We start from the raw sequence: 12,994 nt of genomic DNA on the forward strand, positions 1-12,994 counted from the left end.
AGTGGGGAATAAGTGGAGAGTTCTCAGAACTCTGCAGAAAGTTCAAAGCGCCACAAGAAACCCTTTATGTGTTCCCTTAATCATTCAAAAACCCATCCTAGTATGCCACTTGCGTAGCTCCTCCATATGACGAGAAGAATTAATATTTGGCCTCTGATGCATTCTTTTTGAAAGAATAAAGGAATGTGAAGGAAAAGCATTATCTATTCAAGGAGCGCAGGGAATACTGACTGTGTCTCAGTTCTGTTGTAGCTGCTGCGTCTCATTTTGTCTGTCGCAGATCACAGGGCTGCAGACTGGTACGCTACTGAGGGAGAAAGAGAGAGTGGGAAATTGTACTGTTTTATTAGAACCCGGTGGGAGAGTTTTGTAGAGGCAAGCATGCCATTGAGCCTATTTGCATCATGCTAGCAGTGAATAGATATGATAATATTGTGATACTTTGGAATCGCTCCCACAAAAGTGGTTTATGTGATGATTTTTATGTAGTGAGAGCTTCTGGCTGAGCCCCTCGTGATATCAGAGAGATGAGCTCGCCTTTATATATTCATTTATTTTTCCTTAAACATTACAGAGCGACACCTTTACACTCTAACTCGTGATCGCCACTTCAGCTTGAAAGACTTGTCAAAATATAAAGCAGCATAGTTATAATTTCAGTAGTGTTCTCTCTCATTTGTTCTGTTCCACTTCTCAGTGTTTTTGTCTGCAAGTCCTCCACTGTGTTAATGTATTAACTCCGATGCCTTAGGCTTTTCATTTCATTCAGTAAAGCCTCATTGCTATAGAGTTGGCCTTATGCTTACTTTATGCACCAAGGACCACATATTCAAGTTCACTAGAGCAGACCTACGCGCCTTTTGAAGCATTTGGACCGCGTTATTATGAAAGTATAGTGTTCGTACATTTGTAACTGCAATTGCAGCTCAGCCATCAGTGTAAAATTTGCCATTCGGAGTTTCCTGAATGCAGCGAGACAGAGAGAGTGGGGAAAAATGTGTGTAGCCTTTATTTTCACACATAATAACACAACAGTGGTTATTATTCAGGGGGTAAAACCAGTGAAAGGCTATTCAGAGCATTTGTTTCAGACTGCCCTATTAAAAAACTGAAAAACTGGAGTAATTTGCACAAAGGCTTTAAACATTCTATGCATGCATCTGTGGCTTTTAAAATCCTTTTGATTAATTTTCATTAAATTGCGTTGAACTATTTAAAAAGAGAGTTCTGTGGAAAAAGTCTTGCTGCTAGGTGTAGGGCTAAATTGTGTGGAGTGAAGAGATGTTACTGAGAGATGGGAAGCCCAAGGGACAAGCAGGAGGACAATGCTGTCTCTTGGGAGAATTTTATGCTGCTGAAGTGAATTTGAATACATAAAGGAGAACTCGGGTAAAAAGGAAAGGGGGGTACAACATAGCCTGTGTTCTCCTGGTCCCTTGTGTGGGAAAGGAGGCAGATTACCCTACGGTTTTTTTTTCAGTTCTGACCCTAATTTTGCATTTTAAGGTCTGCAGTTGTGCCATGGGTACATTCGCTCAAGAATAGCATATTTTACCTTCAAGCATCACACTTTTAAGTGTCAAATGTGTTGCTCTTCAATGGTAGTTAATTTATTTCTATTAAAAGTATCCATTACCACTCCACAGATCTGTTACAGATACAATGCATTGCAGTGATTTGAAGTGAAGTGTTTTCAGATTCAGTTTAACGCTTCCACTTAAGAAGTTACATCATGTTTCTGCCTAGTTATTTCGTTTCTCTGCCTCTCTGTCAACTAGCTAGCTCAAATCCTCAACAGATTTGCGCAAAATTTTGTGGACAGGTGGGACTTGCGCCAAGACGGGAAGGATTAAATTCTGGTAGAGTTCTCGTCTAGGATTTGCTGATACAAGTTTAATGCTCGCTGTGAAACAGAGACCTGATTTCAAACCTTAAAGCGTTTGCTTCATTGAATGATTTAAAATGTCAATGATCACACTGAAAGAAGTTTGCAATGTCCACGCATCTCATACTTCTACCCATGTCCTGATTGTTGTATAAAGTCTTTATTTGCAAAAAACGATTTTTATTTATTTTCCTTAGTTTGTTTTGTGTGCATACCAGACAGTATCAACCAAACTGCTGTTGGTTTATTCATTTAAGGAAATGCGTTCATCTGTTTTTGCAAATGAATTCTTGAATGTATCAACCAGACTGGAATGTCTTCTGTGATTACTCACAGCATACAGCAAACATACAGTGCAACATTACTCAACACACACAAAAAAAAGAACATATTCGTATCAGGACATTTTCCTGCTCAGGCAGGCAACGCCCCGCACATTCTCCCTTCTTAGTTTTCCTGTTTGGTCTGCCCTCTTTACTTTGTCCCTTATCTAAGCATCATTCATTCCTCCTCCGTGATCCTGCACTTGGCTGTGGTCTGCGTGGCTTGGCACCCACCCATTCCTCCCCTACCCAACTAAAGACACTGCTCTGCACTGTTCTTTGTCTTCAACTAAAAGCAGAGGGGCTGGGGGTGTGTGAGGGCATTACTTGTTGATATGCAGCAGCCTCACCTGTTTGCAGTACACCTTGCCATAATGTCTGTCTGGATCGTGATCTGCTGCTTTATGCACCTTATATAAAACCAGAACATCAATAGTACAGTTTTCAAGAGGAAAATCTTATGTTAAATTTTAGATTATATGTAAAAAATAATAATTCTAAATAAAACCTGCATTGGTATTTAATTTAATATAAAATTATTAATATTGTAACCATCTGGGAAATTCATCAGTCACTGGGTTCAAGTTGGTCCACGTTGAGCCAGATCCAAAGAGATCTCAAGGTAAATAAGGAGTCTTTTATAGTCAAAGCATCGTTCACACTTTGAAAAATTCAATCTAATAGTATATCAGAAACAAATCGTTTTTGTTGAACAAAATCTTGTAGATGAAAGGCTTAACGTGTTCATTTTGGGGTCCATGACCTGAAAACAGACATGCAGAGGCATGTAACAGTGTTACAGTAAGCTTGAACTAGGTTGCAGTTGTGCTCCTGTAGAGGTCACTGTTGTGTGGTGCCTTTGTGTCAGATTGGAATATTATCAGCAGCCCTAATGCCTTTCTTTATGAAGTCTGCACTAAGTACTGTGACATTGAAACAGACCAAGAGAATGTGAGTATGAAAAGAATTACAAAGTTAATTTTGTTTGCAAAGCCACGATGTCTGGTACAAACAACACTGTTTTAAAAGAGAAAAGTTTGTTGGTGCTTAATCTGCACAATGATGAACAGTAATTATTTTTTGTGCCAGTGTTAATCATGCTGTTCCAGTAGTAAGTTAATTTGGACCAAATAAAGAATCTTAATGTACATATGTCTGAAGGCGTCTTTGAATTGTAGGATTATTTCCTCTCTGGAAGAAACACATTATGTTAATCACAAAATCCCCATATTTGTGTATCTGGGAGATGATTATGAGTGGGCTTTATTACCAAGAACACAAATTAGATAGTATGAATGAGTTCATCCCCAGCATTTGTATGTGCCATTTAACTCTGAAATCCTTGTTTATTAAACTCCAATTGCACATATGAATCAACTCTTTGGCATTAATCACGAAGTACAAGGGCCCAGATGGTACAATCTTAGCCAAGCTTGAATTAATACGAAAGGTTGAATCGCTGCTGCATCCTCTCTACTCAAGGACCTTTGAAGAATGACATGAATAATCATTGTTGTTGGATGCATAGTTTATTAAGTCAGCAGAGCATAGTGACCTACTGCAAACTGAGAGATATTATAGCACATGGAGCTGCCCTGCCTAGACTTTTGATGTATTACAGCTTGGATACTAAAATGAAGAATGACTTCTTGTGTGAACTCATAATATAAAATTTTAGTATCATATCATGCACCATGATATTAGTATCATATGGTGATCATGATAACTAAACATAAACATGACCATTGTAACATAATGGTCACGCATCACTGATTCCTCCATTGCTCCAGCCTGTTGATGCTGTTGGACTGGTGAGCAGCTTCTACTTAGCTTGGCTCGCTTAACAGTACAGTCAGTTGAAGTTTGTCGTTTGGTGTTAATGTTAATGACACAATTATCCAATATACCAGACTGGCATCCGTGCTGATACTGACATTAACTAACTAGGTATTAGTCTGACGTGCGATTCACATTAAGTACTGTGTTTTCTTGCCAGTTTGTTTTAAAACCTGAACAGATTTTTAAATCTTCTAAAAAAATATAATTAAATTAGCACAAACTTAAATGCACAGTATGTAATTTCTGCCACTAGGGGTCATTCAATTGAAAACAATGAAAAAAAGATGTGTCGTGAAGCAGCGCGGCATCATGGGAGCTGTTTTCTTCATTGTAAAGCAACCACCACTGACGATGAAAAACTATATGAAGCGACTCAAGGTGAAATGTTGTTACACCTTGCGTTTAGTCATGTTCGCCGCCTTCCTTCTTTACTCTCTTACTCTCTCTCTTGATGTTTCCACGAAGAAGTAGCGACAGGCAACCAAATGAAACGCACGGGTACTTTGAGTAAACTACAGATGTCCCTGGGTTTGAACATCGTTGGCAAGATTTGGGATAATGTAAGCACACAACTCAACAAAGTACATAACAAAGGTCTAGTTGTTTTTAAGATATTTTATTGCAGAAATGTCACGTTGTATCGTTAATCTGCAGGATCAGCATGAATACCTTCATTGGAAGTCAGTATCGGAAGATAAAAAGCAAGGCTGGTGGTTGTTAGGTTCGCAAAAGTCACACAGTACTGCTAGTACCACTATTTGTGGTCATTTAGCAGTCAGTGATAACTGTGATTACTGTCTGAAAATACAGCCAACAAAAGGTCAACCTGACACTATTGATATGTTTTTTTTTAGACATAATCACTGCAATATTTTTATTTTATCCGTAGCGTTACCATGAAAAACTCCATGTTTCTTATATTAATATCATTCGATAAAATGAAGAAGAGGAAAGGGAGGAAGAAACAGTGGTCAAAAGAATGAAATAAATGGATCAAATGGCAAAACTGGTGTGTGTACTGCTTAAGTACAATTAAATCACAGCTGAACATATAATGGATTACAATTTGTACATGCATATACTGTGTATCCTGTCATTGTCTTTTGTTCTGGAAAAAAACAGTCCTCCTCCGCTTAACGTTGGCCTCACACTTAATGTATTCCATCTTAGCTGATCTCCTGATTCTAAAGGACATTGCATCTCATTTCTTGTCACTTGTCCCCTAAATTCCTAAAGGTACAATTAGCATTTTGTTTGACGAAATGTTGAAAGGTTCATAGATTGATATTTGCAAAAATGTAGCAGGGTGTTTTTTTTTCCAAATGCAAATTCTGACATTTATTAACTTTTATTACAGATACTCTGTTTATGGATTGTAAAACTCTGCATAGATTTAATGGGAATAAAGTAAAATTACAATGTTTAAACACAATCAGTGTGGCAAACCAGCAAGTGTGTAATTTAGTGTGGTGTGGCAATGAAATGTTTTACGGGCCTTGATTTATGTCCTGTGCATGGCATTTCTAATGAGAGAGACCAACATTGCAGTGCGCCTGTGTTCCAGGAAACTACATTTACAGCAGATCTTTTTTCTCAAGAGTGTTTTTCCCCTGCGAAATAATGTCAGCACTTTCCCACCTTCAAAGTCCTTTTGTTTCCAGATCTATTAACAATTCTAATTGTACAGGAACACTTGTTAAGTAAGGCTGGTAAATAAAGCAGGAAACGCATTATTTCCTTTTAGTGCAGATTAAAGGTACAGCTATGCTGGGTTGAAACGCATTAATGAGGTTTTAAATAAAAATGCTGGCAGGGAATTTACACCGCTGACTGGTTTAACTGCAGTAAGCAGTTGATTTTCCTTGATGTTAAAGGGGAACATTATTTTACCCACTAATGAAAAATACATCTTTCCACCCTCCTATCTGTTAATTAACATGTTTGTGTTAAGGGATTTTCAAAAAGGGATACAATCGCTTTCAATCTGATTAAAGTAAGTGATACATAATAGGGAGGTTGTTTTCCTTGGGTCCTTCTGTTAATTGAATAGCTTTGTATGACTTGGAATGTTTTTCCTAGTCACAACAGTTTCCCTGGACCTCGCTGCTCGGGATGCCCCTATCTTAATTACGGATCATACTCCAAATGTGGTTCAATTTCCTCAGCAGGACAGTTTCTGTTAACTGCTATTTTTAAGGCCAATAACAACGTCAAAGCAAGGGATGATTAAAGCAATTAAAGTTTCCCTTTGTTTTCTAAGCACAGCGAGATAGGCCTGCCTGTTTGTACAGCATTTATTAAACATTTACTAAATGGAATTGAATCTGTCATCGATGAAGTTTTCTGAGACAATTACCTTTTAGCATGGCAAACACTGTTTCACTCAGCTAACGTCTCAGAGCTTATGGCTGTGATTAACCATTTGATTTCATCAAGCCAAACTAAAATCCTCCAGCAGAGAGAGAGAGGGAGGGAGAGAGAGAGCGCGAGAGAGACAGAGAGAGAAGGAGAGAGAGAGACAGAGAGAGAGAGGGAGGGAGAGAGAGAGAGAGAGAGAGAGAGAGAGAGAGAGGTTTAAATATAATTTTACCATCGGAATTTCTCAATTAGCATACCACATTTTCTCCATTAGATAAACTGCCTTTAGAGAGCTGGCTGGTTTAATCTGTTTAATGTCCGTGTAAACTATAATCTCTTGATTCTAAAAAGAAATCCCTTAAGGACATCATTCGCATACACTCTTCATAAGACAGTTTTTGAAAGACACGATCGAGTGCAGCTTTTAAAGAGGGATTGAACAGTGATGGGTTGTTATGCCTATCATGCTTTTCTTTTCTGTGGCACATGGATTGTGCAAGTTGCAGTTTCACTTGCCTGAGTTTAGCTAATCATTAGTAATTACGCTTTTACAAGCTTGTCCTTGCTCGACTATCACTACAACATACATGGCTGCATTTTAGACTTCCAATAGTTTATAGGTTTATGTGGGTACTCAGTCTTCTGCTTAGTGATTCTACGAGTGTTATGGTAGAGCGTGTTGTCTTGAAAGATGGCAGTTGCTGCTCTCTGAGAGATAATTTGGAAGAGATATCACCATGTGACATGATACATGAATCAAACTTTGATCTCAGATGGAATCAGAAGTGTATCAGGCTGTTTGTACACGCACATCACTGCCAATCATAGCAGCGCTGGGCTGTTAGTCTGTATGGATATAGAAATCAGGATTTGTTGTTATCCTATTGAACGATGAGCAGAGAGAAATCAGAGTGTTTACATGCATATCATTGCCTTCCATCATACACTGCAGGCTGTATGAATTAGGGCCTGCAAACACAGCCTCATTCTCCTTGCATCACGCCAAGAGTCACTCCATTGATTACCCTTCCCCGCTCCCAGGAAATGGCTCATGCATCTCGTGTACATTATAACAAATGTTCTCTTTGCATTACAATTGAATTGTGATTGTTATGTTCAATCAATGGGGAAAGGTCACGGGATCGCTCCTGCCAGCGCTTTAATGGAGAAGTCGATGAGGATTCATTTTAATCACTGCGGCTGTGGCAGAATGAGCACAACACTGAGAGACTGTCAATGGCCCGGTAATTACCGCTGTTTATACAGGTTTCTGCTTTAGCAATTTAGATATCCACAAATCTCTCTGTTTCTTGCACCACAGTTATATTGGAAGCTGCGTGGCATCAAATGAAGTACTCTAGGATGTGGGCCGTGACTACTCTAATTGTGGGACTATTGGTGAGGCAGGCTATTTGAAAATGAAGTGAGCTCCATTTGCTCCTCTTTTGAGCAGTTACATTACCAGAAAGCTGTTGCATACTTTACATACTTTATGTGAAGGAGCATTCTATTAGCTCAGCTGAATCCAAGTCCTGCCTGTAGCAGCTGTATTAAGAAGTGGGAGATTGTGTACATCACCCATATTTATAGTGCATGTCTGTCCAGGTTAACCCTACTGTTAGTGTGTAGATAGCTACCGGTACTACATTTCTTATTCATATTCTCTTGAAGACATTGTGTGTGTATTTGGGGTGTGCTATATGACTGTTTTAGGTTGTGACACGATCTACTTTTCAGGTGAATTGTAGAAAGTGTGGTATTTAATTGTGGCCCTTTTACTTGTTTTTTCAAACTTAACAGAACCTCATTGACAAGCATATCTTCACTATTTAAACAAACAAATAGAGTGAGGGAGCCAACTAGTTGGCTATGCTCCGCTAGCAAGTGGCATGGCGGATGGGGAGCTTGTGCCAAAGTATTGTGTTTCAATGGTGCAAATATAGAAACTGGCAAAGGCTATTTTCAAGTCTGGCTTTAGTCTGTGAGGTATTTTGAAATTGAGAAAAAAATATGCAATTTACAACTTGGATCAAGATTGCGATTAGAAAGACTGTGATTTTATTTTTTGGGCCAGATCGCCCACCCCTTGTTTGTATACATAAGCACCATACCTTAAAGATACTGCTGACATTTTTTTTTTGTTTCCCTGAGATCTTTGGTTACTATGGTCATCGTGAGATGCTTTAAATATGCTTTACACATTAAGTGACTTGACTATAAGTTTTTTCTTTTTTTACATAAAACTTGACCATAAAACTGGTCAAAAGTAGTTGGCAAATTACGTATAAGCAACAACTATGGAGCAGAAATGCAGTTTTATGTAGACTAGTGCTGCACCCAATGATAATGTATTTTTTTATTAGGGATCAATCTGCTGTTTATTTTCCTGATCAATCATTTGGTCTATAAAATGTCAGAAAGTTGTCCTAGAGTCCAGGGTGGAGTTTTCATATACCTTGTGTTGTGCTTACCTTGCAAGACAAGTCGAGATAAGGATCACATGAGCAGGTGATCTCGCAAATTCATCTGGCGAGACTTCAAGCTATGTGCTTGTGGCCAAAACACAGTGGTTCCAACCAATCAGCGTCCTATGAGGAACTACTGGCAGCTATGGGTGTGGTTAAGGTGCAATGATCAGGGAAAGAAGAACTGTTTGTTTGAAAACAACAATAGCAGCTTAAGGAGGTTAGCGTAGAGACTGCTTTGGACCTACTAAAGGATACTAGTGCAGGATGCTGAATCAGAGCCAAAGCCACATTTTTAAATTAGTTAATTTTATCGGCAATCTGACAGAAAAAATCTCTGATACTGATAATCAGAATATTGCTGAATATTAGCCCGATAATCGGTCTATCCCTAGTAACAAACCTTCTGGCACGTCAGGTAAGTGTTGTACAAAACCCGAAGAGGTTCAATTTGCAATGATATAAAACACAGAAAACAGCAAATTCTCTAATAGACAAGCTGGAATGAGAGAATGTTTGGAGTATGTGAAGAAGAAAATGACATTTTACTACCTATTCAGTTGCAACTTGCCTGTCACATTTTGATAGTGACTACAAAATGTAGTGGTTAGAGGTTGTCATCAGCAGAATACACTCAACACTCAAGTTAACATCATGAGAGTAGTTATATAGGCTGTGCAATATGACAATATATCGATAATAAAAAAAAACATCTATCATTTCATATAGCGCACTATTGTTTATTTTATTGTGTTGCAAATTACACTGTATTTTTTGTGACGCCTTGCGTTTTTCGGCATGGCAAAGATGCAGGCAGGAACTTCGCATGAAGGCAACACAAACAAACCTGGAGGCGAGTGAATGTTACACAGAACAGAGTTAATTATTGTGAACAAGTAAGGGACTCTGACCACCGAGACAAAACATGGAGGTGGTACCTAAAAGAGGGGCTTCTTCTGTATAAACTAGTAATTTATTGAATTTCAAGAAAATGTGCTTTATATAGTAATATGTGTCGTATCTGAAAATGAAATAACCTACAGGTATATCGGATATGAGATTTTAGTCATATCGCACAGCCATAGTTATCTGTAATTAATAAGAAATTGATGTGGCCGGTGTAGAACATTATCACGCAGCCTCCACCATCAGTGTGCTCTCTGACATCTCCCCTTCACCCCAAGTGGCATGTTTGTGTTGGACGGTGACTAAGAATAGATGGGGTCAAGGCAGTGTAACCTTGGAGAAACAAATATTCATGATCAATAAGTGCTTTATTCCAAGCATCTAAATGATTCTTATGTCTGAAGTGGCTTTTCTCCCCCCATGCGGAAAAGCAGTTTGAAGATTTATGCAGCCTAGGTAAAAGGACATTTTAAAAGACTACACAGTATCATTGCTTTCAAATGTCATGTAATCATAGGTTAGGGGAGAGTGCTGGGCACAGAGAGCTAAGTGATGTTACGGATAATGAATTGCCTCTGAAATATAATACATCGTGAGTATGATTCTTTGTTCCAAGCTCTGTACACCAACTCTGTTCAATTAAAGTTATTTATCTCTCTTGTTTTTTAAGTTCATCAATTATATTGTGATACACTTAATGTCCATAAGAGGATGATGTATGATTGGTCTAATTATTTCTTATTCACCATGCTTTCTAAAGCATATCAATTTTGTTAATACCATGTAATTAAAACACGTCAGTGCGCTACAAGTTGCTGGCTGTATTAATGACTATGAAAATTATTTTAATTAAATAGCCAATTATAGAAAAATCCTAACCATGAGAATTGACATTTAAATGAATTCAATTTAAATTGCTTTTCAACATTGTTTTATCAAAGCTTTATGGGGTGAATAAATTATTACATCAAACAATATACTGTGTCATTGATCATACACAAGTCTTGTCCCATATCCATACATTTTGAAACACTTTCCTGATGCCATTCATCATCCTGGGTGATTACATTTTGACATAGTCATTTGTTTACCGCAATCTCATCCACATGTACTGTACTTCTGTGTACTTTCAGGAAAACTCTGTAAACTGTTTATTTTACTAAGGCGACTCACCCCAGAAACTTCATTCGTGCCACTGATTTCCAACTATTTTAACATGAGCGGTTTGAAACTATCACTACTTACTTCCACCGTGCCTTAAGAAATATATTATATTTTCGTCACAAGTAAACAGACATTCTCCCGTCGTTTCTCCCAGGGCATGAGTTTTACATGCCGCAGTGTATTTTGCATTTGTGCTGAATTACATCAACACAGTATTGTGGTGTAGTGTACAGCACCAGTATACAGATGTTATTTTTGTGTTGCACTGTGTTTTCATAACTGGGGTCAGACACATGCAGCCCACCCAGTTTGTTGAAAGGCCTTTGTATCGCAAACATCATACATATCCTGTGGTGCCTTTTAATACCTATTAGGCCACTCAAGCTCATATATTTTCCCTTTTTCCTGCATAATGTTAATGAAAGTCATTTTTCAGGCATTACAAGCACAATGATTTGCAGTTAACCCATGCAAACAAGAGAAATAGTGGGCAAACTGTTGTGACATTCATTGTATATAATGAAATCTTAATATGGTGCATATTTAAGTGAAAGGTTAGCAACATAAAGGGCAAATGGATTGCCTGGCAATGAATTTTAAGCAGCTATTGATTTTACACTACAAGCTACCTCTTTCCCTGAATGATAATTTTGAAATGGCATACTGCTTATCTTAAAGCTGATCTGACACAACAGGACAACACGAATACACAGAATATTAAGGCGAACACAGACTGTGATAAGCAACGCTCTTCTCGGTGTGCGCCACACTTATTCAACCTAAAGAGAACACATGGCAAGGGATGATGCTCTCCACAATTCAGGTTATAAAGATACACGTGACAGCGAACAGACACTCCTGATAGAAACTGTGCAAAACTCTGTTAACACTAGGAAAGCTGTTGCATACACTTTTCTACATGTCAACAAGATCCACTGGTCATTTGTGAATCAAATCTGATCTGATCAGCGCTCCCAAATTTTGGTAATGGAAGGTAAAAACTCTTACAGTTGTGCTGACTCAAAACAATTTTTAAACATCACTTCGATTTCTGCAAAACTTCAAACAAGCTTCCTGCAGGTCCACTTATGTTTTTTTCAATAACAAATAAAAGCTTCTTTTTTATCTCTACAATCTAACACATATAAATCCTAATTACAATCTATTAGTGAATTGTCTAAATGAGGATTATTTAGATTTATATATTTCAGTGTTTACAGAAACTGATGGTTGACTACAGTACATGTAAAGCCTATATGAGCTTACTGTACATGAACTTGACCCTGAAACACAATGCTTTTTCTCCTCCCTCTCTGCTTTTATCACCCTTTCCTGTACTGTCTGAGAGTGAGAGGAAGTTTAGGAGTTCATCCTCTACCTAGGTTAAGCTTAGCTCAGTATGCAGCATCACAAAACAGCACAACTCTTCAACAAGCCGGTGTTGTCTGGAGGTATCAGTGACTAAAGAAGCATCGCTGTGCCAGACACACGAAAAAATAGACGGTTTCCATGTTCAAGGTCGGTGTTTTTAGTGTTCACTTAGTATTTGCCAGTTTAAATTCTTTCATGTAATGGGCTCAGGCATAAGAAGGTAGTGCCTCTTTATCTACAGCAAATTTGAGCTCAGTAACACTTTAAGCAGTGTTGATATAGGGCACATTATTTGACATGTGTCCCAGCTGCTCACCTGTAATTCTAACAAAATAGAGCCATAGTTATGGGTGTTCAACCAGAAATGGACAATAAGTGGAAAACAAATACTGACACTGAGATTTTGGAGATTAGTAATTATAGTCAAACTTTAATTAGTAACTGTACTATCACATGTAGTATTTGCAGTATACACTCACTGAAATCTTAAGTGTGATTTACTTTGAATACTAAAACACCCATTGTTTCATGTTGTGTCAGGCTGTCTCATCATACAAAAAGCTGTAGTCCCGTTGGTTGTGTAGATACAGTAATCAGAGAGGACTAATTAAATGAGACATATTTTCCTTTCTCACAGACAGGGTATACTTTGGAAAGTGACTCATACTGGCATGCTCCGTCAG

Source organism: Pagrus pagrus (genome assembly GCF_965226575.1).
Source record: "Pagrus pagrus genome assembly, chromosome: 9".
Classification (NCBI taxonomy): Eukaryota; Metazoa; Chordata; class Actinopteri; order Spariformes; family Sparidae; genus Pagrus; species Pagrus pagrus.